This window comes from Lissotriton helveticus, chromosome 10, assembly GCF_964261635.1.
Source record: "Lissotriton helveticus chromosome 10, aLisHel1.1, whole genome shotgun sequence".
Taxonomy (NCBI): Eukaryota; Metazoa; Chordata; class Amphibia; order Caudata; family Salamandridae; genus Lissotriton; species Lissotriton helveticus.
Window position 1 is genome coordinate 1199951711 of NC_136071.1, and position 25365 is coordinate 1199977075.

Sequence of the window (25365 nt, forward strand, 5' to 3'; positions counted from 1 at the left end):
ATGGAAGGCTGGTGCAGGGGTTGGAAGGAGGGCAGGCGCAGAGGTTGGATGGAAGGCAGGGGCGGTGATTGGATGGAATGCAGGGGCGGTGGTTGGATGGAAGGCATGCGCTGAGGTTGGATGGAAGGCAGGAGCAGTGGTTGGATGAAAGACAGATGGTGACTGAATGGAAGGCTGGTGCAGGGGTTGGAAGGAGGGCAGGCGCAGAGGTTGGATGGAAGGCAGGGGCGGTGGTTGGATGGAATGCAGGGGCGGTGGTTGGATGGAAGGCAGGGGCGGTGGTTGGATGGAAGGCAGGCGCAGAGGTTGGATGGAAGGCAGGCGCGGTAAGTGGATGGAAGCAGGCATAGTGGTTGGGTGGGAGGCAGGTGCGTGGTTGAATGGAAGGCAGGTTTAGGCATTGGGTGGAAGGCAGGGACTGTGGTTTTGGATGGGAGAATTAGCCCCTTTTGGGGTTGCGGTGCGAGGAGGTGGGGGGCGGGTGGAGCTGGTCCATACCGGCCTTCATGGTCTAGACTCGAGGTAGGAGCATTCTTGATCTATTCTGCTTCTGGCTCTGTAGGTGGGCCGAGCCTGCCCCCTGCCGGCCGAGCCCCAGACTGCAGCTCCCTCTGCAGCTCCCTTCATCATCACTGCTTCCTCACCGCTGCATCCTCCGGTGCAAACCCACTCAGCTGAGAGTGTGAGAAGCCCCCTTTACTCGCCGCGGACAGGACGCCTCTATCGCGATGTTTGTTAAATGTCGGACTCTGCAGCGCCGCGCGGGGCACGAGGCTGCCGGGCCCGGCCCCCTGTATCCAGACCCTCATTAATAAATGCATCCGCAGCCTCTGCCCGGCACCGCCATTAATTAATGATGCTCCAGTCTGGGTAATTCTTTATTCCCCCCCGCGCTCTATTCTTAGTCTACAGCTCTGCTGTGTGTAATTGATGAAATATTAATCTCTTTATTTATAGTTATTTCCTCAGGTTTGTCTGGGCTTCCAATCAAGGCCCTCATCACTGGCCGGACTGGCAGCTCGCGGTGCCGTTAGATACCACTCTTTACCCATCCCTAGCCTGACTTGTAGGGATTACTACTGGGCATGCAGCCTTATTGCGTCACTGGCCTCAGTGCGTCACTGCTGCTCGTCCGTGCGTCACTTCCGGTCGTCACATGGCGTCACGGACGGAGGTCAGTATTTCGGATGCAAGCAGGTCTAGCCCAGGGTGGGGCTAGCTGGACTCTGACCCCCAGATGCTTTCCTCCTGACCCCTCCCCACCCCTCGCCCAACACATGTGTCACCATGAATATTAAGTAGATGAAAGAAAACAAGAACAGCAGAAGTCACACTGTTTGACTACAGGAGGATATAAGGCTGCAGGGGAAGAAACAGAAAGAAAAGAAGACAAAAACAAAAGTTGAGTGATTCCCAGCTCTGGGAGGCCCGTTGGGTGACCATGGACTATATAAATCCCAGCAAATAATGCTTTAGTTCTTTCTCTTAAACCGGGGAGTTTTGGGTTAAATAATCCACCACCTTCCCAAAAAAGTGCTCCACAATCACTAATAATCACCAACTGTAGGCGAAGGGTTAAATGGACAGACTTCCAGAATTCCCCGAGCAAACTTGCTGACTTGTATGAGACCGCCATTCCATTTATTGCTGAAATGGGGGATCATGATTGTATGGGAAGGGCCACTGCCATACATAATCAATTGGTGGCCAGTCTAAAGGATACCCTTTGCCCTTTGGTAAGGACTAGCCAGCCCCGGGCAAACAAGCATTTGTGGTTTAACGCCTCATGCCGTAAGTCCAAAAAAGCCTTGTTATCAGTATTAAAAACTAACGACGTTGGAGCTATTAAGGTTCAACGTACTCTGTACAAAAAGGCAGTTTGTGACGCTTAGAGAGAACAGGAGGTTCTACTGTGGGAGGAGTTGGGAGCTGCACTTACCTCTAGGGACTCCAAATTATTCTGGTCTATTGTTGCAACTGGCCTTCACGGCCTCAACCCTGCGCCTGGCCCTAATATTGCCCCGAAAATTTGGGAAAGGCATTTTGGTGGCCTATACGGAATCCCTGAGATTGACACCTCAACTTGTGATATTTTTGAATTCCAACCAATTTTAAATATTTCTGGGCCTGAAGAGGTGGAAGGATGACTATAGTCCCCAGTCTTCACCCCCAGGTTGAACTTTTTACACTAAGAGAGGTGAGGCAGCAATAGGTAAACTGCTTCCCAACAAGGCCCCAGGGTTAGATAAATTGCCAGGGGATTTGTTTCGAACACAGCCCAAAATTTGGGCCCCTTACCTGGTCGTTCTATTTAACGGGGTTCTTCAGGGTGCAGACTTGCCTCCTACTTGGCTGGGGGCTGAGATTGTGCCTATCCTTAAAAAGGGTTGTTCGCTTACCCCCTCGAACTATAGACCAATTAGCTTAATTGACGCATCACAAAAGCTAATGGGGAGGATCATCCATGACAGGATTCTTGGATGGGTCGACGAGAATGAGATTCTAACCACATTCCAGGCAGGCTTTAGGTCCGGCACTTCCACCTTAGATCAGATATTTCGCCTGCAGGTCCTGTATTGGAAGGTAGCAAAGGTGGAGGGTGGCAGCCTCTACCTTGTGTTCGTGGACCTGAGGGCAGCTTTTGATTTAGTTCCCCGAGCGAAATTGTGGAAGGTACTGGCAGATCTAGGACTTCCGTCTTATCTGCTGTCTATTCTGTCTAGGCTCCATACAAACAACTATGCCCAGGTAAGGTGTGGTAGGCATGGCGATCTCACGGACAAATTTCCTGTCCAAAAAGGGGTTCGCCAAGGGTGCGTATTAGCTCCCACGTTATTCAGCCTTTACATTAATGGACTTGTGGACCATCTGAATGGTGTGGTAGACAATGATGCCCCCAAACTGGCCACGGGGAGGGTGTCCGCTCTGATGTTTGCAGACGACACTCTGTTGTTGTCTAAAACATCGTCGGGCATCCAAAAAACACTTGATGGTTTTGTAGAGTTCTGCGCGCTCCGGGGATTGGAAATCAACCTGGAAAAAACAAAGTTCATGATATTCAATCCCCCGAAGCGGACACGCCCAAACCCGGTCCTACATGGTATTCCCCTTGAGAGGGTTGAGACATTTGTTTATTTGGGTGTTACCCTTACAGAGAACTTTGAGTGGAACACACAGATTGCCAAGTCGAAACTAAAACTATTACAGTTACTGGGGGGTATTAGTAAAGTAATCAAGGGGTCAAGATTTAAGCCGGTGTCCCCGGCCTTGGAAATATACTGTCGCCAGGCTAGAACTGCAGTAATCTATGGGGCGGAGCTTTGGGGGCACAAATATATATCGACCCTTTCAAGGGTGGAACAAACTTTATGAGGAATCTAGTTGGATTACCGGTTAGTACACCCTTGACCCCCCTTAGAATGGACTTTGGAATGGAGCCAATAGAGGAAATTGTGAGTGCAAGACCAATTATGTACTGGAAGAGGTTGTGGTCAGTCCCAGAATTGGCCGCCTACAGAGCAGAACTATCTGAGATCTGGATTTCTCTTAAATGCAAAAAGAAACCGTGGCTGGAGCATATTAGGGCAGACAGTATCCGGCTGGGTCTCCCGGACTTGTGGGAAAAACCAGAGACTTTTTGCCCTGGGATACCAAAACGAGAACTCCATGCTCTGATACGTATGCAGAACTTCCAAACACTCTTGAGCTCTGCAACTATGGGCAGGCTAACGTCTGAGTTCCTCCTAGTTAAATCGGAATGCAAAATCGAGGAATTCATGGATGTAATTGAACCCCCTCTTCCTAGAAAGCTGTATCTTCAGTTAAGGCACAGCACTTTACCAATTAGGTAATTTACTACTAAATGGTCCAAAACTGATATTGAAGGTTGCCCTGCCTGTGATTACAAAACTGAAAATGTACCACATGTTTTGTTTTTTTGTCCTGCTTATTCTGCAATTAGAAATTGTTGGCTGATTCCAATTTGTAAGAACCTCAAATTTCTGCATTTTATCCAGGCATGTAGAATATTGACTTATGACACCCATCCCCCCATTGTGTTTGCTGTATCTCGATACCTATTCAGTATGTGGCGTAGGAGACACATTTTTTTAACCTAAATGTTAGTAATTATGAAATTTTAAAGTTCTTCTTCATTGATAACTTACAGTTTAATTCTCTTCTTAAAAGTCTAATGATTATTTATTGTTTTAACAATTTGTGCTGGTTTGTATTTTATGTGTACTTTTATGGTCACCGACTGAAATAAAGTTATCAAATGAATAGAATATGATGGGAATTGAAATATAACAGGAGTGACAAAAAAATGAAAGAGAAAGGAGGAGAAAGAAGAAAGAAATGAGAGATGGTGAAAAAGAAAATGATTACGTGAATAATTAGGAAGCAAGGGGACTCTTTGTATATATACAAACAAACACACACACCTGTGTGCAGGTGGAGAAGCGGAATTTAGACTCCATGCCTATCACATCATTAATGTGCACTATATATGCATTTATATTTGACATTATATCTACTATGTGCCTTAATAATATGAATGACAGGTGGGTCTGGGTTCGGGCTGTGGCCTCCAGTGCCCTGTGACCTTATCTCACTTCTGAGAGTGTAAAACTGAGCCCTGAGTGAACCCTTTAGAACTTGACCCCTGGAGTGGTGACGTCACATGGTCCAGGGGTCACTCAGGGAGCGGCGTGGGGTCAGAGACGCTGAACTCAATAAACCATCCAACAGTGATGAATCCACGAATGGGCAACCAGTGTTTTGTCTGAAAAAGTGAAAGTACGTTACTATTTGCTCACTAAAATATTGTACATTGAGTACAGAATAAGTTAAATGTTTTTCTTTACTTGGACGCGCGTGGCAGGGAGTTGGCTTTACGTATGACAATAAAATACTACTTTACATTAAAAGGTGAATTTTTGATTGATGTCCTCAAATTATGTCATTTGAGACGTCATCAGGTGTTTCATAAACGATGTCATGGAACATGTCGTGAGTGATGCTGTATGTGAGTTTATAAGTAGTGCATGGCAGGGGCGGACGTTATAGTTAGTGCTGCTAACTATAACTGATGAATTTCTGTGGGTTTTTTAGTTCAAAAAGGTACTGTTGCCAATGACATATTCACCTAACTATAACGTTGCTTTTGGTACAGTGGACACTAACTTGCCGTTTCTCAGTTACTCCGGCTTTCTCTATCGGGAGGCCAGTGGGCTTGAGGAGTTCGCATTGTCGGCTTACCTTGACAACTTACCGATCTCATGCCTAAACCCTCTCCAATACTGTGCCCTGGACGAGCCACTGACAAACACCGAGGTTCGCCTGACAATAGACCAGCTGGCAGGTGAACTCCGAAGCTATTCCACCTGTTTCAGCTCACCAAAGACAAAGGCGCCCTCCCCGATACCATGAGAGACACTGACTGTGGCACTTTAAATGCAGAACTGGGTATAAATATTGGACATGGGACCTCAGACACCAGCCCTTCAGTACACTTCAGGACCTGTGGAGACTCTGACACGAAGGACTGCTGTGCTGCTGAGAGGACTGCCACTCTGTTGGACTGCTGCTCTGAAGGACTGCTGTCCTGCTGTGTTGAACACAACACGATGATGGACAGAATGCTGACATTATTAAACCACTCACCCCCAGTCTAGGGATCTGGGTTAAATCCATTGTTCTTCTGCTCACTCTGCCACCCCAGTTTGGACCCTGCCGTATGCAAATCAGTCTTGACCCTGTGCCTCATGGGAACAGTCCAGCCTGAACTGCACTGGATTCAAGCTAGCCTGGCTGATATGGGGTGGTGCCCTAAACCAGTACCAGGATGCCTGTTTCTGGGCCAGGGAGGGCCTGGATCGGCAGTTCACTCTCGACTGTTCCCATGAGGAACAGGGTTAAGACTGATTTGCATATGGCTGGGTCCAACCTTCGGTGGCATGGTGAGAAAAAGAATGATGGATTTAACCCAGATCTCTTGACTTGGTGTGAATGTTGATTTCCTCTGCATTCCGTCCATCATCTGTGTGTCTTTTACTTTCTAAAAGTGGCATTTTCAAAATTGTAATAAAAAATCTGACTTTACCAAAAGAGAGGATTTTTCATTACAATTCCAAAGACACCTAACATTAACTATTTTCCTTTTCCCATTCAAAAGTTACAGCTTATTAAATGGAATATAGTAACTCCAATTTTATCCTGTGGGAGAGGTAGACGAATTTAAGAGTTTCCTCCCCACCAGGACATATGAAACTTAAATTTATATGTCCTTCTTTTTAAATACACTGCACCCTGTCTGCCGGGCTTTCCAGGGCCTACACTAGTGGTGACTTATATGTATTAAAAAGGAAGGTTTGGGCCTGGCAAAAGAGTTATTTTGCCAGGCCAGCATGGCAGATTAAAACTGCACACACAGGCTGCAATGGCAGGCCTGAGGCATGTTTTAAAGGGCTACTTAAGTGGGGGCACAATTGGTGTTGCAGGTCCACTGGTGGCATTTAATGTATAGGCCCTGGTCACATATAGTACCACTTTACGAAGGGGATTATAAGTCAATTAAACATGCCAATTGGGTATAAGCCAATGTTACCATGTTTTAAGGCCTGAGCTCATGTACTTTAGCAATGGTTAGCAGTGGTAAAAGTGCACAGAGTCCTAAGCCAGCAAAAATGAGATCAGCAGCAGTGGAGGAGGAAGGGAAAACGTTTGGGAGAAGACCACCCTAAGGATGACAGGTCAAATAGGGAGAAAGAAGTGACGAAAAGTGATGAAGTAGTGTCTGATGGTGGATTAAACTTCCTGGAGCTGGAATCAAGACTACTCAGCCTTTCATTAGCACTGGCCGCAGGTCCTTGGGGCCCGGCACTTATTATTTTTGTAACATTTTCAAAAGAATAGGCATGTCAATACTCATAGGTCTTTCCCGCGCCAACCTCTGTTTGCAATCAGATGGTTCTTGCTAGCATTAGGGCCAGGCCCACCCAAACAGGAGCCTTGGCCCTCGCAGTGAGGGCTTGAAGGCAGGCGCGCAACGGCATTGGGCTCAAAGGGCTGTCTGTGTGTGTGTGCGCGCCCGGGCTGAGACAGCTTCCCGGGCACACACACACAAACAGACAGTTTTTGAGATTATCGCAGCCGCCCCCGAGTACTTCACATTTCTTTAAAAGACCATTGATATGTTAAGGAGGCTTTGTTTAGTTTTTATCTCCACATGGCAAAAGGTGACAAATTCTTTATTTGACAACAGTCACCTTTGCCTACTGTCCTGCTGCGTTGATATTTGTTTGACTATGCAGTGCAGGAGGAAATAAGTTTGTTTATTCCTATTCACCTTTCCTGACCCCTGCAGCTGCTTATCAGATCAGGCTGTGACACAAAGTTTGTTTTATGGAGTAGGTAAGAGAATGTGTTACTATTAGTTTTTCTTTTTTAAATCTGCACAGGCCCAGCAGGACATATACTTCGTGTGCGCTTCATTTAAACAGTTTTTATCATGGCTGATGCAGCACAACAGTAAGACCATACAAAATGTCCAGATAACCCTGGTGATTAATGATCCTGCTGGAGAGCAATCATTTGTCTGTTAGTAGTTTTTAAATGCAGATGAACTGTATTTTATGTGGAAGCTCAGTGGATTACTGCCTTCTTCACAGAGATTCTTATGTTACTTGCTGTTCAGAAGTTACAATCGTATCAAAGGACGGTGACCAATGAACTGTCACCAAAGACCTGCCTACAAACATGGATGGTAGAGTTAGAACTTCGCTTTGTTTGTTTTGTGATATAGTTAGAACTTCCTCAGTCTTTCATTATTCTAATGTTGCTAAAATCAGTATTTTGGGGCAGATATACATTTTTATCAGTAAAGCTGCCCCCATGGAAGACTCTTTAAATCCTAAGGTTGTGTTTCTCCAGACCAAACCCTTTTAAAATATCCCACACACAAGTATGAATGACATGTAACTCATACACCTTGTAATTCTCAATGGCTTATATGACATTCCCTGCAGACTGATTTACATACTTGTATGATTCATTGTATCTGTATAATGTGTGTGTGATGTAAAGTACTGACACACACTACACTGATATGAGTAGTGCTGTACAACAAATGAACTGCCTTTGAGGGAGGGGCTACGGAGAGATGAGGGGCACTGGAGGAGGGTGGTAGTGAGGGAGTTTGAGAAGGAGGTCAATGGAGGGCCATGGAGGGAGGAGGGGCACTGTTGGAAGGCGGTAGTAAAGGTATTTACGGAGAAAGAGTTAATTGGTGTGGCGCCATAAAAGACTTTTGCATCAGCGCTGAAGCCGGCCTTTCTGTTTTTGTTTATTTAATTAGCAGTCGGGTCATAAGGGCTACTGTGGACCATACCTTAAAGTGCTTGCTAATTACATTTACTGCTATATTCAATGTTTTAAGTGTGAAGGTGATTTTACTAATGTTTTTACCAGGAAAAATGAAAGTGGAGCCCGATGGTGCCTGATATGGGGCTGGAGCCCAAGGTCAGCTGTGAGATAAGGTGCACTGGAGAGGAGTGGGTAATCAAGCCTGTAAGGGAGTGCGTTGCAGAGTCCGGGGTCAGGTGGAGGTAGTAATGAAGAGGGATTCTCCGTGAAGGCTCACACAGATTGAGCCAGAGAAGTGTCACTCGCCTGATACTCCCACCTCAGAAACCTCCTCTTCCCATCAAAGGAACATTACATGGAAAAAACACTTTTTGAGGGTGATAATATTTAGAAAGAGACTTGGAAAAGAGTGCGTTTTACTGGGCCTTGTAAGACTAAGAAGAGATAAAGGAGGGCCCTGTAGCAGGCCTGCCCAAACATATATGCGACAAATCGAGTCCGCAGCGGCCCACCCGAATGCACCCTTGTCCCACGCAAATAAAAATTCCTGAAGCCGGGCTTGATTAGGGCCCAGGTCACCTCTGCTGCACTGGGACAATGTGATTATTTGAATTGATGTAGGATATATTACCTAAATTTAATTAGATTATAGTGAGAGCTTTTTGTTCTTGTACTCCCAGGTCACCTGTGCTGCACTGGGAACAGGGTCCGCACAACGCAGGAGCGAGATGTGGCGAAGAGCCGGCGTTGGGCCTTAGACCTTGGAGTGATGTTCCAGGAGAGGGAGCAGGCGAGACAGCCTGCTCTGGGCCTTAGACCTTGGAGTGATGTTCCAGGAGAGGGAGCAGGCGAGACAGCCTGCTCTGGGCCTTAGACCTTGGAGTGATGTTCCAGGAGAGGGAGCAGGCGAGACAGCCTGCTCTGGGCCTTAGACCTTGGAGTGATGTTCCAGGAGAGTGAGCAGGCGAGACAGCCTGCTCTGGGCCTTAGACCTTGGAGTGATGTTCCAGGAGAGTGAGCAGGCGAGACAGCCTGCTCTGGGCCTTAGACCTTGGAGTGATGTTCCAGGAGAGTGAGCAGGCGAGACAGCCTGCTCTGGGCCTTAGACCTTGGAGTGATGTTCCAGGAGAGTGAGCAGGCGAGACAGCCTGCTTTGCAGGGCTGTAGATATCATTGGCACTGGAGGTGCAAGGGCCCTGGACCCAGGTCTGTGAGGGGCAAACAAAACTCCACTTGCCCTGTTTTACTGGACTTCCTAGTTTGCATTTGGGCCCGGCGCCCCCTGGCTGTGCCAGTGTTGTGGCTCGGAGTGAAGGTACAAGGAAAGAGAACACTGAAGCAGAGGAGACGCCTTACCCTGGACCTCAGAGAGGTGGGGGGAGGGGAATGGGGTAAGAGTGGGGGGGGGCATGTTTTTAACAAGGGGCAGAGGAGACAAGTCAGTAGCGTGGGGGCTCATTGCCCTTGCTAGCCTCAGTACTGAAGCCCCCTGGCTACAAAGATGGGGTGACTTGTGGGGTATATTTGTTTTTATGAAAGGGACAAACCTTTCAGAGACAAGAGTGATGGGCAGACATGATTGGGGGGGAGAAAAAGAGGGAAAGTAGACAGCCTCTGCTCAGGGCTGCAACATTCATTAGAGCAACAGGTGCAGTTGCACTGGGGCCCAGGAGAGAGAGGGGCTCACCATACCCCAACTATAGGGAGCAGAGTTTCTTTAGTCATATCTATTTCTCTTTAATGCATTTGCTCTTTTATAAGTTTCACAATTCGTATGGATTATGATCTACAAAACACCTACCCATGAAATAATCTAAACCCCGCCCCCTGCACTCTGACCTGCCACTCCCGCCTCCACAATCCTTGCCATAGATACATGAAGGGGGACCTGACCTCAAAACATTTTACTTCGGTGGGCTCAAAGCAAAACAGGCTGAAGAGCTCTTGAGTAAAGATTGATGCATGATCTGCATGTGTTTCAGTCTCCTCTGGGCTCCTGCGTGTGCGGAGTCTGCCCTCTAGTGGTCAGTCCTTAGACTTCAGTCCATGTCCATAGATTCCTACACTTAAACAGCACTTCATTATAGAAACCACAGGAGTGAGACACTGAGAGGGGCAGCCACAGTGTGTTCTATCGTGTAAAGCACAAGCAACTCACCCAAAAGGGTTTCGAGGCGCTAGGGAGGAGAACAAACAAGATAACCTCAGTCGCCGAACCTTTAAGCTTCAAACAGGAGAGCCACAATCAAAAGGATGCTTTAGGCCCCTTTGTGAAAGACATAAGGCTAGTAAGAGTCCCAAGTTAGACAGGGAGGATATGTGACAAGAAACGAATTAAATTCTGTTGGTGAAATTGTTTACTTGCACCAGCGCTGTTTTTGTCTGTATTTTTACTGTGCCTGCGATCCCCCTATCCCTTGCAACACTGATGGTTGTTAATAGCGCCTAGTGCATGTCATTGTTTACCCCATCACTAGCACTATGTTTATTGATCACTATCTCGCGTGTGCATGTTGCTTTTCTCCAGGGCCGTAGCCGGCAATATATATTTTGAGGGGCACGGCCCCCCAGCAATGTTAAGGAACTGTTTCGGGGAGAAGGGGGCAGGTTTGATGGGGTAGCATTTGAAGAAGTTTCTACTAATGGTGACAAATGGTGACAGCATGCAAGTCAAAACTGAACTAATCTTAAAGACTTTGAGGCAGATTTACAAGCCCCTTGCGCCTCTTTTATCCCGCCGTTGCATCACTTTTGTGACACAGTGGCAGCACAAAGCCAGCGCCATGCTGCGGGGTATTTACAATGTGATGCATCTGGGAGATGTGCCACATTGTAAAGCCTTGCGCCACATGTAGGCGTTCCGCCGCAGGGGGTGGGGGGTTCCGGCGCAGGAACGCCTCCTTAAAGGGGCTGAGTGAAATCTATAAGATTTCACTCAGTCACTTTTACGCCCATGCTGCGTCAAAACCCTGCGCCTGCCTGAAGCAGGTCTAAAGATCGACGCAGCATGTGTGGGATAGGGCACCCCGAGCCTTGCTGGAGCTGCGTCACGCTTGCGACCCAATTCCAGCAATGCGCCGCCTTTCCGCCAGGGATGCATCACGCATCTGCCCATCCGTGCGCCACGGTGCACCTCATTGTAAATGTGGAGCAGCAGTGGTGGCGCACGGGTGGGCTGATGCGTCACAACTCTTCTGGCGCATCCCTGCTGATTAGAAAAGATGCGCCAGAAGTAGTAAATCTGCCCTGTCATTGCAAGAGGGGTATTAGGTTCCCTAACGGAACTTGGTCAAGATAAAGACAGATTTCCAGAGCGTTTGAGTTTTTCTGTCGGGCCTTATGGAACATTACAAACCACAATGTAATACTCTAGTTAATTTAAATGTGGTATAACTTAAATAATTGTTTATAGAGGATAAGGAGATTCTTTCCCCAGGGATTGTTTGAAAAGACTGCTGCCAATATCACATTTCAAAATACATTGATGAAATCTAGCTAAATTAAAAGATAACTTTATAGGTCAGAACATGAATTATTACATCAAAAAGTGCAATAGATAAATACATGCCATATGGTGTGTTTTAAAGCAATTTTGGGCCAAATATCCCAGTGCATGCTAGCTATGATTTAATATTGGTTCTGTAGGGGGCGTGAACTTGATAGACATAATGGGGCTTATTTACAAGCCCCTTGAACCACTTTTGCGTCACTTTTGGTGCAGGAAAATCATGAATATCACCTGAAATACATGAATCAGGTATACACATTAAAAAATATAATGTCGTAATTTAAAAATCCTTCCGGATAAACAATAACCATATAACATCATAATTCATCACATGTAAGTAAAACAATTCAGCTTCAGAAATATTAACAATGAAAGAGAACACATTGGGAGAAGAAACCAGACAGAATATTGTGTCATTAAAACAGCACTAGTCTATGTCGGATCATTTGTTTCTTGTTGAAACTTCAATATCTCTTTGCCTTACAAATGTCCCAATGATCTAGCGTCCTAAAAAACAGTAGAGCTTGACGCGTTTCGGTGGACCATATAATTTCTCTGCCACCTTCTTCAGGAAAAAGATATCTCCCTGTCACAGTTTGTACACTCAATAAAAGTATAGAGCAGCTTCTGCCCAATGTTGATAGAAATCACCCTGATAAGGGAATGGTACTGCAAATACTCCTTTAGGTCGCCCTCAAATCTCTTTTAAATGTCTCCATAACAGGGATCACGGTAAAAGGTGGCATTAGAGCTGGATAAAAGCTTGATTAAAAAACTCCAGTACCTTCTATTCGGGTTTCTGGTAATACCCTCTGATGTATATACAGAGCTGGACTTTGCACCACTCTTGCCTCACCCTCACGTGACTTGTTATCTTCGACAGCGAGTATAATCCGGGGCCAGACCTCCGTATTCTATTCGATAGAATACGGAGATCTGGCCCTGGAGTATACTCGCTGTCGAAGATAACAAGTCACTCAAGGGTGGGGCAAGAGTGGCCCGCCAAGGAGAAGGAGACGAGACCTTCTTTTCATTGGTACAAAGTCCAGCACTGTATATACATCAGAGGGTATTATCAGAATCAGGGCCGGACGGGGAACCAAAACCGGCCCTGGCAAAGTGCTCGGCCGTCACCCTGTCCCCCCGGGGGGGTTGGGGGTGCGACCGCGCTCTTTGCCAGGGCCGGTTTTTGGCCGATTTTGTTACAGGCAAAAACGGCCCTGTAACAAAGAGGTCCCCCAGGGGCCACAACTGGCCCCCACCCATGCAGCCCACCGGGGGATTGCCCGGTGCCCGCAATGGCCAATCCGGGCCTGATCAGAACACAAACACCAAGCCAAATTTCAAATGGTGAAAGCACCATGTAGTGGAAGGATGGAACACTCACACGAGGCAGAACCCATACTACACTCTAAATAATCATAGAATTGAGCAATCTGTTAGCCGAATCGACCCTAAACGTAGCAAACAAGTCAAAGGAGTGTACAAAATGCTACAATATAAAGTCAAAATCCTCATTAATATCAAAGGAATAAATTACTTAGAAGTCATAGCCAAAAGCATGCTATAAAATAAAAAAGAAACTGCAAACTCCTAAAATATTATCATGAAATGTAAACCAGGATATTTTTTTTAATAAATAATTAAAGCAATATTTTACTACATCAGTCAAACGTTAACCTCAAAAAACAAGAAACTAAAAACAAACTCAACCCATCACATAAATTAATTACAACATATAAAGCATAACATTTCAAATACCAATCACATAATATCTACACAAATAAAATCTGTCACATTTTCCACCCAAATGAAATAAAATAGATAAAACTGACTGTTTTGTACCTACAGATCTTCCTCTGTATCCACTTAAACAACCAAAAACGGGAGAAATATTTTCCATAAAGGCCAAAAGAATATGCAAAAATAAAGCAAATCCAATGCAAATCCCTCTAAGCAATTCAAAGTATGTAGGAACCATAAAAGCTCAAAAACGGTTTACAAAAAATAAACACTATGAAACCTGAATAAATGGATATCAAAGTAAAAAGCATTGGTTAATATAAACCAAAAAGGATTTTGCTTAACAACTGGCACTTCCAATGCACATAGAACACATTCATAGACAAAAATCTGTAAAGTAAAGCACAAAAACCCACCTGCAAAACAAGTTACATTCCCCAAAATAAACACTACACTTCATCATCAAAATATAAATAAGATAATGCAATTGAATATAATAATACATTGCTCAAATAGTGTGCAAAACCCCCCAAAATACCAACTAGGAAAAAAACAATACTATTAATACATATGTGTGAGAAGTTGGCCTGGTATATGCTGTCTACTAATTAAAGTGGGCACCTTACACTTGTCCAAACAACCCTTATGGTGATTTAAGAGGTCTATGATAACCTTAGAAAGCTACCCAAGTGGTAGCTGTGGAGAGCAGGCTCCAGGCTTAGTCTTGAAGGAATGTAAAGCAGTTTGTTTTACCAGAATGCAATCTTATAGTATTGGCTAAGTGAAAGGAGAACCACACAGGAGTTATACAAATATGTATTTATTAATATAGCACTCCTTGGTATGACACAGTATCCCCTACACGGAGATAGTCACAAAGCACACAATACTTAAGCACAGAAATGACAGTAAATAGCACTAATACACAGTGGGCCCGGGGGGGGGGACCAAACCATATACTAAAATAGTGGTATAAGAATCACAACTTGAGTCAATACAGTGTCGAGAGGTTGTAGAATCGCTGGGACCCCAAGGAACCACCCAAGGTGAGTAAGTAGGGACGCCATGTGGGCTAAATAATGACGAAGAAATGTGGGTGCATATAGGCTGATTGGGCTAGATGTTATCCCACCATTAAGAAAATGGATCCCTGCTCCACCTTTTCTAATGGGTATTTCTGCTCAACAAAAATATAGGAACAGATATGTTTCCAACATCTTGGGGAATATGTCCCCGACCCTGATCTTTGGAAGATGACAGGATCTGCCTCTTAGATTAACATGGATTCATAGGTTCATATTGGGGTTCCCTGTCCTTGGTCTCTCCTTGTTAAGAATCTGGAACACAGTAATAGGCACTTTTGTAAAAATGCAGTGATTTTTACAAAAGTGCCCGTGAAATTGAAGGAATGCATCCGGTGTGTTGCTTGGATTTTTGAGTCCCTATGACTCCAGTCACTGTGTGGGTGACAGGGGTGGGCTGGCCTCTCTTCAAGGCCTCTCATCCTGTGTGGGTGATAGGGAAGGGAAGGCCTCTCTTCCTGCATGGGTGAGAGGAATGGACAGGTCTCTCTCTGAGGCCTCTCTTCCTCCATGGGTGACAGGGATGGACAGGCCTCTCTTCGAGGCCTCTCTTCCTCCATGGGTGGAAGGGATGGGGAGGCCTCTCTCTGAAGCCTCTATTCCTGCAGGGAGCAGCAGACGTTCCCTGTGCAGTTCTTAGTAATGATAGAGACAGAGCCAGCGTGGATGACCAGGAGAGATAGTGTCCCTTGTGTAACACTGATGAGCCCTGTGAGTAATTCGGGTTTTAGGCACAGTCTGTGAAGTGGCTGCGCGCACACTGCACACCGGTGCCCCTGGCATTCGAGAGTCTGTGCTATTGTCACACCACCCAAGCCTGGTTCACGGACGTTTTGCCAAAAATAAGATCCCTTTGGGCTCCTTAAAGCATACACACATACATTTCTAACATCCACTCACAGACCAATCACCAATGCTGAATAGACACCAACAAATGTAGTATAAATGCTATAGTGTATTTTTATTATTATTAAGCCCTTTATCAATTCAAAGTGTATACAGAAATCAAAAAAACATATGCATCCTCAATACACATAGGTTAAAAATATGTCATACATTGACACCTGGGAGAATTAAACAAGCAATAAAAACATCAACAACCTGATGAGTCCAATAAGCACCCCAAAATTAATTAAACACTGAATTTGATGGCCCTGATTCAATGCTTAATAGCGGTCTTTCCTCCTAATTGAACCCAATAGTATTTGGGTGCGTTCCCAACGCAAAGCCGCGCGTTTCGGTGGTATAGTGTGATTCACTACCTTCTTCAGGCTTACATATACAATGCAGTATCTCCCAACACATTCATCGGAGAAATTGTCAACATAGGGGGATTTAACTCTTCCCCTGTAGCGGCTTTCTTCTCAGGTTGGCCACTCCGTGCAGAATAAAAGTAGGGGCGTGTATGTCTTCCCTTGATATTCTCTTCTATCGCAGGTTTGTTCAAGGTAGATGTTGGACCCGGCCTCGTGGCGTGGTTCACCTCTGTCCCTCCACACCCTGTGAGCGTAGGCCTGTACCCCGAGTCCCCTGCGCGGCCACCCCGTTAGTGTAGCCTGCAACCCGAGCCTGGTCGTCCTACCCAGTGACGCCTAGATCCCCCGAGAACCTTGACCAGGCCTGCCTTTCCCGCTCCGAGCCCGGCTCCGAGCGCCTAACCATACCTGCCCCACAAGGCCCGGACGCCATCTTCCCTTCCCGACATCCCTGTCTCCCTAGGCCTAGCGTGACCCCGGCCCCAGCGAAGCCCAGACTCCAAAGGCGCGCCAGTCCCGGCTGGGGGGTAAAGGGCTCCCGAGTGAGATAAGCCAGGGAGTTTCGATGGCACCTCCGGCCTCCCCTGAGGGGCTGGTGTCTGTCACACCTTTGGCCCTCCCCTGTGAGCCAGTTTCGATCACCCCTCTGGCCTCCCCGAGGGCTGGCTCCCGACCCGCTGGGAATCTGGGAATTCCCGGACCCATCTTTCAAAGGGATCAAAGAGCCAACCTCCGGACCTTGCCAACGACCAGCCCCCAGGGCCGGAGACCTCTGCCTGCGAGGGTCCGGAGATCAAAGAGTAGAAGGACTATAACTGGGGCCGCCTGGTAACTAGCGGGCAGTTGTATCTTGGACCTGAAGCCTGCTGATCTGATCGCGGCTGACCCTAAGAAGACTCATCCTGAACCTCTGAGCCCTGCTGACGCTGTCGCGGCTCCTTCTTCGCCTTAAGGAACTGAACCACCGGAGCCCTGCTGACGCTGTCGCGGCTCAAGCGGAACTTGTAACCATCGGAGCCCTGCTGACGCTGTCGCGGCTCGATCTCTCAGACCACCAGAGCCTTGCTGACGCTGTCGCGGCTCAAGCTGAACTTGTAACCACCGGAGCCCTGCTGACGCTGTCGCGGCTCGACCTCTAAAACCATCCGAGCCCTGCGGACGCTGTCGCGGCTCACGAACCCCTCCCGATTGAGCCCTGCTGACCTCGTCGCGGCTCGAGGAGTACTCTGGTCCGGCTGGACCAGCGAGACCACCATCACGACCGAGCCGACTCGACGAAGGTGAGGCAACCAGTACGACCACCATCCCGTACCCCCCGGCTCGAGGATTGAGAGCTGTGCGTAGGGTATGCCTCGTACGGACCCAGAGACTAAAAGACTGTCCCGCTTACCTCTTCCCGAATCCTCCGAGACTTTGTGGTCCTGTGGCCACTGTGTACATAAGAGTGCTTCCTTCGTTATTTGCTTATATAAAGAACTTGTTCCTAAAAATCCAACGGTGTAGTGTCTGTTCGTAGTGTGGTGTGAGCTTCGTGTGTACGATCCCAGACCCAAAGTCCTCCCCGGTGAGGACCACACAATCAAGACTCGGCAAGTTCTGTGGGAGAGGTGGATCTTGGGGTGTCTGGGTGAGCACAACCTGGCCCTCGGAGATTGCCCCTTCTAACATTGGTGGCAGCGTCGCGATAAGAACCTACGTCTAGGGATCGTACAGCACTGACACACTACCCGAACAAAGAGCAGCCATGAGCGTCACTACCGACAAGACCACCTTCCAGATGGAGCTTCTGGGAGACTATTCACACCGTGAGCTCAAGCAATTCTGCAAAGATCTCCATATCCCGTCAACGGGATTAAACACCAAAGAGGACTTCCAACAAGCTCTAACAGCCTGGGTGGAGACCGGAGCCCAACCTCCAGCACCGACGGAAGCCGATGGAGGGGGAGCACCCCTGATCGGAACCCATGCCCCAGAGCAAGAAAGAGCAGAGTCCCCGACGCGGACTTACAGCCCCGAGAGAGGTCTGTCTCGAGAAGAGATGACCGACCGAGAACGCAACCGAAACCACGAGCTAGAACTAGCCCGGTTGAAAATGGAAGGAGAACTCAAGCTGGCCGAGAAGAAGCTAGCCATCGAGCAGCTGCGGCTTCAAGGAGAACTGGAGGAGAAGAAACTCCAGCGAGAACATGACGGGAAGAAGCTCCAGCTGGAGCACGAGCGCAGCATATTGGAAATCAAACTAAAGGCCCGGAACGAAGGCAACAAAACAGCAGCGGCCCGAGAGTCTGTTCCCCCAGTGGAACCCAAGGTCCACATCCGCAAGGATGTGGTCAAAAAATATTATAAAAACGATGACATCCAGCAATGGTTCAAGGCCTACGAGGTAGCTATGACCTCACACCGAGTTCCGCAGAAAGATTGGGGAGCCGGGCTGTGGGGTCGATTCCTGAGTGAGGGGAGAGACACCCTACTCGACCTACCGCCTGCCGAACAGACCTCCTACAGCCACATGAAAGAGGCCCTCCTCACAAGGTACGGGCTCACTCCAGAATTGTACCGCCAACGCTTTCGAGAATGCAAGAAGATCCCCGGCACCACGTGGGTAGAATATGTCAATTTCTACAGCCGGGCCCTGGAAGGGTGGATCAAGGGCAGCAAAGTATCCACCTTCGAGGGGCTCATCGACCTCATTGCGTATGAGCACTTGGCCCTGAATTGCTTTGTGGAACTCCGACAGCACCTCCTGGACAGCAAGTTGGCCGACCCCCGGAAGCTGGCCGTCGAGGCCGATCGTTGGGTGAGCACCAGAGTAACCCGGGGGCCCGGGGGGGACACTGGCCGAAACGAACAAGGACCATCCCGCCCGAGGGGAGGAGGGGGTCAGAATAGACAGAGGGGTTCCCAGGTAGGGTCCCCGCGCAGTCCCCCCAGAAACCAGCCAGGTACCTCACCTCCCACAGCGCGCGCAGGGTTTCCCCCAGCGAGGGGTGGGCCCCCGGGTCAGCCAAGCCTGCTACCATTGCCAGAAACCCGGGCACTATGCCAATGACCCCCGCTGCCCCTTGTTCCAGAAGCCTGCCGCTGCAGGACCCCCAGTGCGCCATATCACCTCAGTAGCCCTAGAAGAGGAGGGGGAGGAAGAGTTCGAGGGAGCTGAACCCGCAGCTATGATGTTAGTCTCCCTGGGTGATAGGGAGATGGTCCCTGGGGCTCCCCTACCCAACAACACAGAGAAGTACCGGCAGCAGGTGACGGTCAATGGCCATCACATAGGGGCGCTCCGAGACACTGGTGCCAGTATCACCGCCGTCAAACGGCACCTCGTCACCGAAGCCCAGATTGTTCCCCACATCTCCTGCAGGGTGATCGCAGCCGATAACTCCATCCGCACCTGCCGGATAGCTCAAGTCCCGCTCGAGTGGGGGGGCGTCTCTGGGGAGTTACGAGTGGCGGTCCACTCTGACATGCCTGTGGACTGCCTGCTCGGCAACGATCTAGAGAGCTCCCCATGGCAGCGGGTTGAGAAAAGGACCCACTTAGAGATGGTGGGCCTACCCGAGTGGGCCTGTGTGAATACCCAGTCGATGACCGCCCGAAGGGCCACCCCCGAAGAGGCGACCTTAGAGGCAGCCCCGGTGACCCCCGAGGACCCCGAGGTCCCTGAACCCTTTGAGACCCCTGAGCTATTCCCCGGGGAGAGCTTCCCCCCCGACGCAGGGCCCCGCGGCCCCGACGTCGAACCGACCCCGAGCTTGGACGACCTTCTTGAGCTGGCCCAATGGCGCCAGGAAGGGGGACCGTCCCGAGAGGAGTTCTGCCTAGAGCAGACATCCTGTCCATCCCTGGTGGGGCCGCGGCAGCAGGCCGCCGCCCAGGCCGCCGGTGACCAGTCCGGCTCCCACTTTATCTATTGGGAAAACGGCCTATTATACAGCGAGCAAAAGTCCGCCGAGCTAGGGTCCGGCCGAGTGCTGGTGGTCCCCCTACGCTTCCGCGGCTTCCTCCTGAACCTGGCCCATGACGTGCCCCTGGCGGGACACTTGGGACAAGACAAGACGTACCAGCGCCTGGTCACCCACTTCTACTGGCCGGGCATGCACTCCGATGTGGAGGCCCACTGTAAGTCCTGCCCCACTTGTCAGTCCAGCGGAAAGAGCGGAGGGAAGCGCAAGGCTCCTCTCCAACCCTTCCCCGTGGTCAGTACCCCCTTTGAGAGGGTGGGAATCGACATTGTGGGCCCACTCGACCCCCGGACCTCCTTAGGCCACCGGTTCATCCTCGTCCTGGTTGATCATGCCACCCGATACCCCGAAGCCGTTCCCCTCCGAACGGTGACTGCCCCCGTAGTGGGGCGGGCCCTCATGGTCATCTTCTCCCGGGTCGGATTCCCTCGAGAAGTCGTCAGTGACCGAGGGACCAACTTTATCTCGAAATACATGAAGTCCCTTTGGCAACAATGTGGGGTGACGTACAAGTTCACCACCCCATACCACCCCCAGGGTAACAGTCTGGTGGAACGCTTCAACCGGACCCTCAAAGGAATGATCATGGGACTCGAAGAGCCCCTGAGGCGTAAGTGGGACGTCCTCCTTCCCTGTCTCCTCTTCGCGTACCGCGAAGTCCCCCAGAAATCCCTGGGGTTCAGCCCCTTCGAGCTGCTCTACGGGCACCCCGTAAGGGGACCCCTCACCCTGGTCAAGGAAGGGTGGGAGACGGCGGCCCCAGAGCCCCCTCCCGATGTGTTTCGATACATTTTGGCGCTCCGGAACCAGACGAGGAAGTTCCGGGAGCTGGCCGAGGCAAACCTCGAAGCCAGCCATGAAGAAATGAAACGGTGGTATGACCAAAATGCCACTCTGGTCGAGTTTCAGCCCGGACAGCAGGTCTGGGTTATGGCCCCCGTAGAGCCCTGTGCCCTGCAAGACAAGTGGACAGGGCCCTTCAAGGTGGTAGAGCGCAAGAGTCAGGTGACCTACCTCATCGATGTAGAGTCCCCCAGGAACCCCTTGCGGGTCCTTCACGTGAACCGCCTCAAGCCCCACTTCGCCCGGTCCGAGTTGAGCTTGCTCCTAGCCACGGACGATGGGGAAGAAGAAGAAACGGAGCCTCTCCCCGATCTCCTGTGCGTGAAAGAAAAAGATGGCTCCGTAGAGGGGGTGAGTCTCTCCTCCTCCCTCTCTCCCGAGCAGCGCGAGGACTGTCGCCAGTTGTTGGGACAGTTCTCGGACCTCTTCTCCCTCACCCCCGGCGTCACCAACTGGTGTGTCCACGACGTGGACACCGGGGACAGCCCACCGGTCCGGCACAGAGCATACCGCGTCCCTGACCGAGTCCGGGCCTGTATCAAGGCCGAGGTATCAAAGATGCTAGCTCTCGGGGTGGTCGAAGCCTCTGACAGCCCATGGGCTAGTCCCGTGGTCCTGGTTCCGAAGGCAGCCGCCCCCGGTGCTGTTCCCGAGCTGAGGTTCTGTGTTGACTACCGCGGGCTCAACGCAGTCACCAGAACCGATGCTCATCCCATCCCCCGAGCCGACGAGCTTATCGATCGCCTCGGGGCTGCTCGCTTCCTTAGCACGTTCGACCTGACCAGTGGATACTGGCAGATCGCCCTCACCGAGGGAGCTAAGGAAAGGTCCGCTTTTTCCACCCCGGATGGTCACTACCATTTCCGGGTGATGCCCTTCGGGATGAAGAACGCCCCCGCCACCTTCCAGAGACTGGTGAACCAGGTACTGGCTGGATTGGAGGAGTTCAGCGCTGCGTATCTGGACGATATCGCCGTGTACAGTTCCCACTGGCCCGAGCACCTCCAGCACCTCTGGGCGGTGCTGACGGCCCTGAGGAGGGCGGGCCTCACCATTAAGGCAAGCAAGTGCCAGATCGGACAAGGGTCCGTAATCTACCTCGGGCACCAAGTCGGAAGCGGCCTCGTAGCCCCCCTCCAGCCCAAGATCGATGCCATCGTGGCCTGGGAGGCCCCCACGACCCAGACGGAAGTGCGGGCGTTTCTAGGGCTCACGGGATACTACCGCCGTTTCATCAAGAGTTACGGCAGCATCGTAGCCCCCCTCACGGAGTTAACCTCCAAAAACCAGCGGAAGAAAGTCAGCTGGACCTCCGCCTGCCAAGAGGCGTTCGAAACTTTAAAAGACGCCATGTGCACTGCCCCCATCCTACAGGCCCCCGACTACTCACGAGAGTTTGTAGTCCAGACGGACGCGTCCGAGCATGGCATCGGAGCTGTCCTGTCCCAGGTGAACGAGAACGGCCTAGACCAACCAGTGGCATTCATTAGCCGGAGGCTACTCCCTCGAGAACAAAGGTGGAGCACCATCGAGCGGGAGGCCTTCGCGGTAGTTTGGGCCCTGAAGAAGCTGAGGCCCTACCTGTTCGGTACTCACTTCCGGGTCCAGACCGACCACCGACCTCTCCGGTGGCTAATGCAGATGAGAGGGGAGAATCCCAAATTGCTGCGCTGGTCCATCTCCCTCCAGGGGATGGACTTCACTGTCGAACACCGGCCGGGCTCTGACCACGCCAACGCTGATGGCCTGTCCCGATTCTTCTGCCTCAGCGAAGAGAACCCCCAAGAGGATGGGTAGTTCTCCCCGCCTTCAGCTGGGGGGGACGCGTGTTGGACCCGGCCTCGTGGCGTGGTTCACCTCTGTCCCTCCACACCCTGTGAGCGTAGGCCTGTACCCCGAGTCTCCTGCGCGGCCACCCCGTTAGTGTAGCCTGCAACCCGAGCCTGGTCGTCCTACCCAGTGACGCCTAGATCCCCCGAGAACCTTGACCAGGCCTGCCTTTCCCGCTCCTCGCCCGGCTCCGAGCGCCTAACCATACCTGCCCCACAAGGCCCGGACGCCATCTTCCCTTCCCGACATCCCTGTCTCCCTAGGCCTAGCGTGACCCCGGCCCCAGCGAAGCCCAGACTCCAAAGGCGCGCCAGTCCCGGCTGGGGGGTAAAGGGCTCCCGAGTGACATAAGCCAGGGAGTTTCGATGGCACCTCCGGCCTCCCCTGAGGGGCTGGTGTCTGTCACACCTTTGGCCCTCTCCTGTGAGACAGTTTCGATCACCCCTCTGGCCTCCCCGAGGGCTGGCTCCCGACCCGCTGGGCGTCTGGGAATTCCCGGACCCATCTTTCAAAGGGATCAAAGAGCCAACCGCCGGACCTCGCCAAGGACCAGCCCCCAGGGCCAGAGACCTCTGCCTGCGAGGGTCCGGAGATCAAAGAGTAGAAGGACTATAACTGGGGCCGCCTGGTAACTAGCGGGCAGTTGTATCTTGGACCTGAAGCCTGCTGATCTGATCGCGGCTGACCCTAAGAAGACTCATCCTGAACCTCTGAGCCCTGCTGACGCTGTCGCGGCTCCTTCTTCGCCTTAAGGAACTGAACCACCGGAGCCCTGCTGACGCTGTCGCGGCTCAAGCGGAACTTGTAACCATCGGAGCCCTGCTGACGCTGTCGCGGCTCGATCTCTCAGACCACCAGAGCCTTGCTGACGCTGTCGCGGCTCAAGCTGAACTTGTAACCACCGGAGCCCTGCTGACGCTGTCGCGGCTCGACCTCTAAAACCATCCGAGCCCTGCGGACGCTGTCGCGGCTCACGAACCCCTCCCGATTGAGCCCTGCTGACCTCATCGCGGCTCGAGGAGTACTCTGGTCCGGCTGGACCAGCGAGACCACCATCACGACCGAGCCGACTCGACGAAGGTGAGGCAACCAGTACGACCACCATCCCGTACCCCCCGGCTCGAGGATTGAGAGCTGTGCGTAGGGTACGCCTCGTACGGACCCAGAGACTAAAAGACTGCCCCGCTTACCTCTTCCCGAATCCTCCGAGACTTTGTGGTCCTGTGGCCACTGTGTACATAAGAGTGCTTCCTTCGTTATTTGCTTATATAAAGAACTTGTTCCTAAAAATCCAACGGTGTAGTGTCTGTTCGTAGTGTGGTGTGAGCTTCGTGTGTACGATCCCAGACCCAAAGTCCTCCCCGGTGAGGACCACACAATCAAGACTCGGCAAGTTCTGTGGGAGAGGTGGATCTTGGGGTGTCTGGGTGAGCACAACCTGGCCCTCGGAGATTGCCCCTTCTAACAGTAGATGAACCATGTATACAAGAAGCGGACAACTTGTCCTTGCTGAAAAACTCAGTCAGGACGTGGCGACTGGAGCTATGGCACTTAAAACGACAAATTCACGGTTCGTATAGACTTTTCAATAACTCGCATACCACTTGTTGTGTCCTGCGTGACACATTCTAGTTGATCACAGGAAGTGATCACACACTTTACACATACCCACCACTGTGTCACGAGTCACGTGACACAGTCAATAAAAGGAGCCGAGCGCACGTGCTCGAGGCTCACTAACCCACTATACATCTAGGGCCAGATGTAGGAGCCCAAATACCGGTCGGTAACGGCCGATTTCGGCCGTTACCGACCGGTATTTAAGAATTGGCATGTAGGGGGCCAATTTTACCGATTCGGTAAATTTACCGAATCGGTAAAATACCGAATCGGTATTTTTACCGATTCGGAAACTTGCAGATGTAGGTGGGACTCTTCAGAGTCCCAAAGGCCTTACAGAATCGGTATTTTACCACCCAATCCAATTGGGTGGTAAAATACCGAATCCAGGTGTGCATGCACACCTGGATTCGGTATTTTACCACCCAATTGGGCCCCGACACAACAATGGCGACGAAGAGTGGTGGCTGTGTCCATGCGTGCCACAGCCGTTTTCTTCGTGGGTGAAAGGGGGAGAGAGCATCAGGGCGACATCGTGCCCCCTCCCCCAGGATCGGCGCCAGCCTGCCGAGTGGCCTGTGGGGCGTGTGCTTTGCCCCGGGCCTAGAGGTCCATCTCGAGGTGACTGGGAACTCACCCCGCAGCTAGAAACCCAGCTAGGGTGACCAACTGGCGTGGGTGAAAATTCAGGACGATGAGGGTAAAAATTCAGGACAAAGGGTCAAAATTCAGGACAAAAATTCAGGACAGGAGGTCAAAATTCAGGACAAAACTTCGGTACAAAAGGTACGTTTTACAGACACTTCAAAGGAGGTTGCGTAATAGTATATAAGTAATCCCATCTATATCCAAACATATTCATCCATTTGCAAACCTATCCATCATGTATCCTTCCATCCATCATTTCACTCATCCATCCCTCCATCCACACTTTCACTAATCCATCCGTACACTCATCCATCCACTCTTCCACCCAATCATCCAGTCATCCATCCAGCCATTTACCCTTTCAACCCACCCAGCCATCCTTTCACTTACTCATCCATCCACCACTCATCCTTCCACCCATTCACTTTTTCAGTCATCCATCCATCCTCCCTTTCTCTTTCCATTGACCCTTTCGCTTAGCCATCCTCCCTTCCATCCATCCACCCATC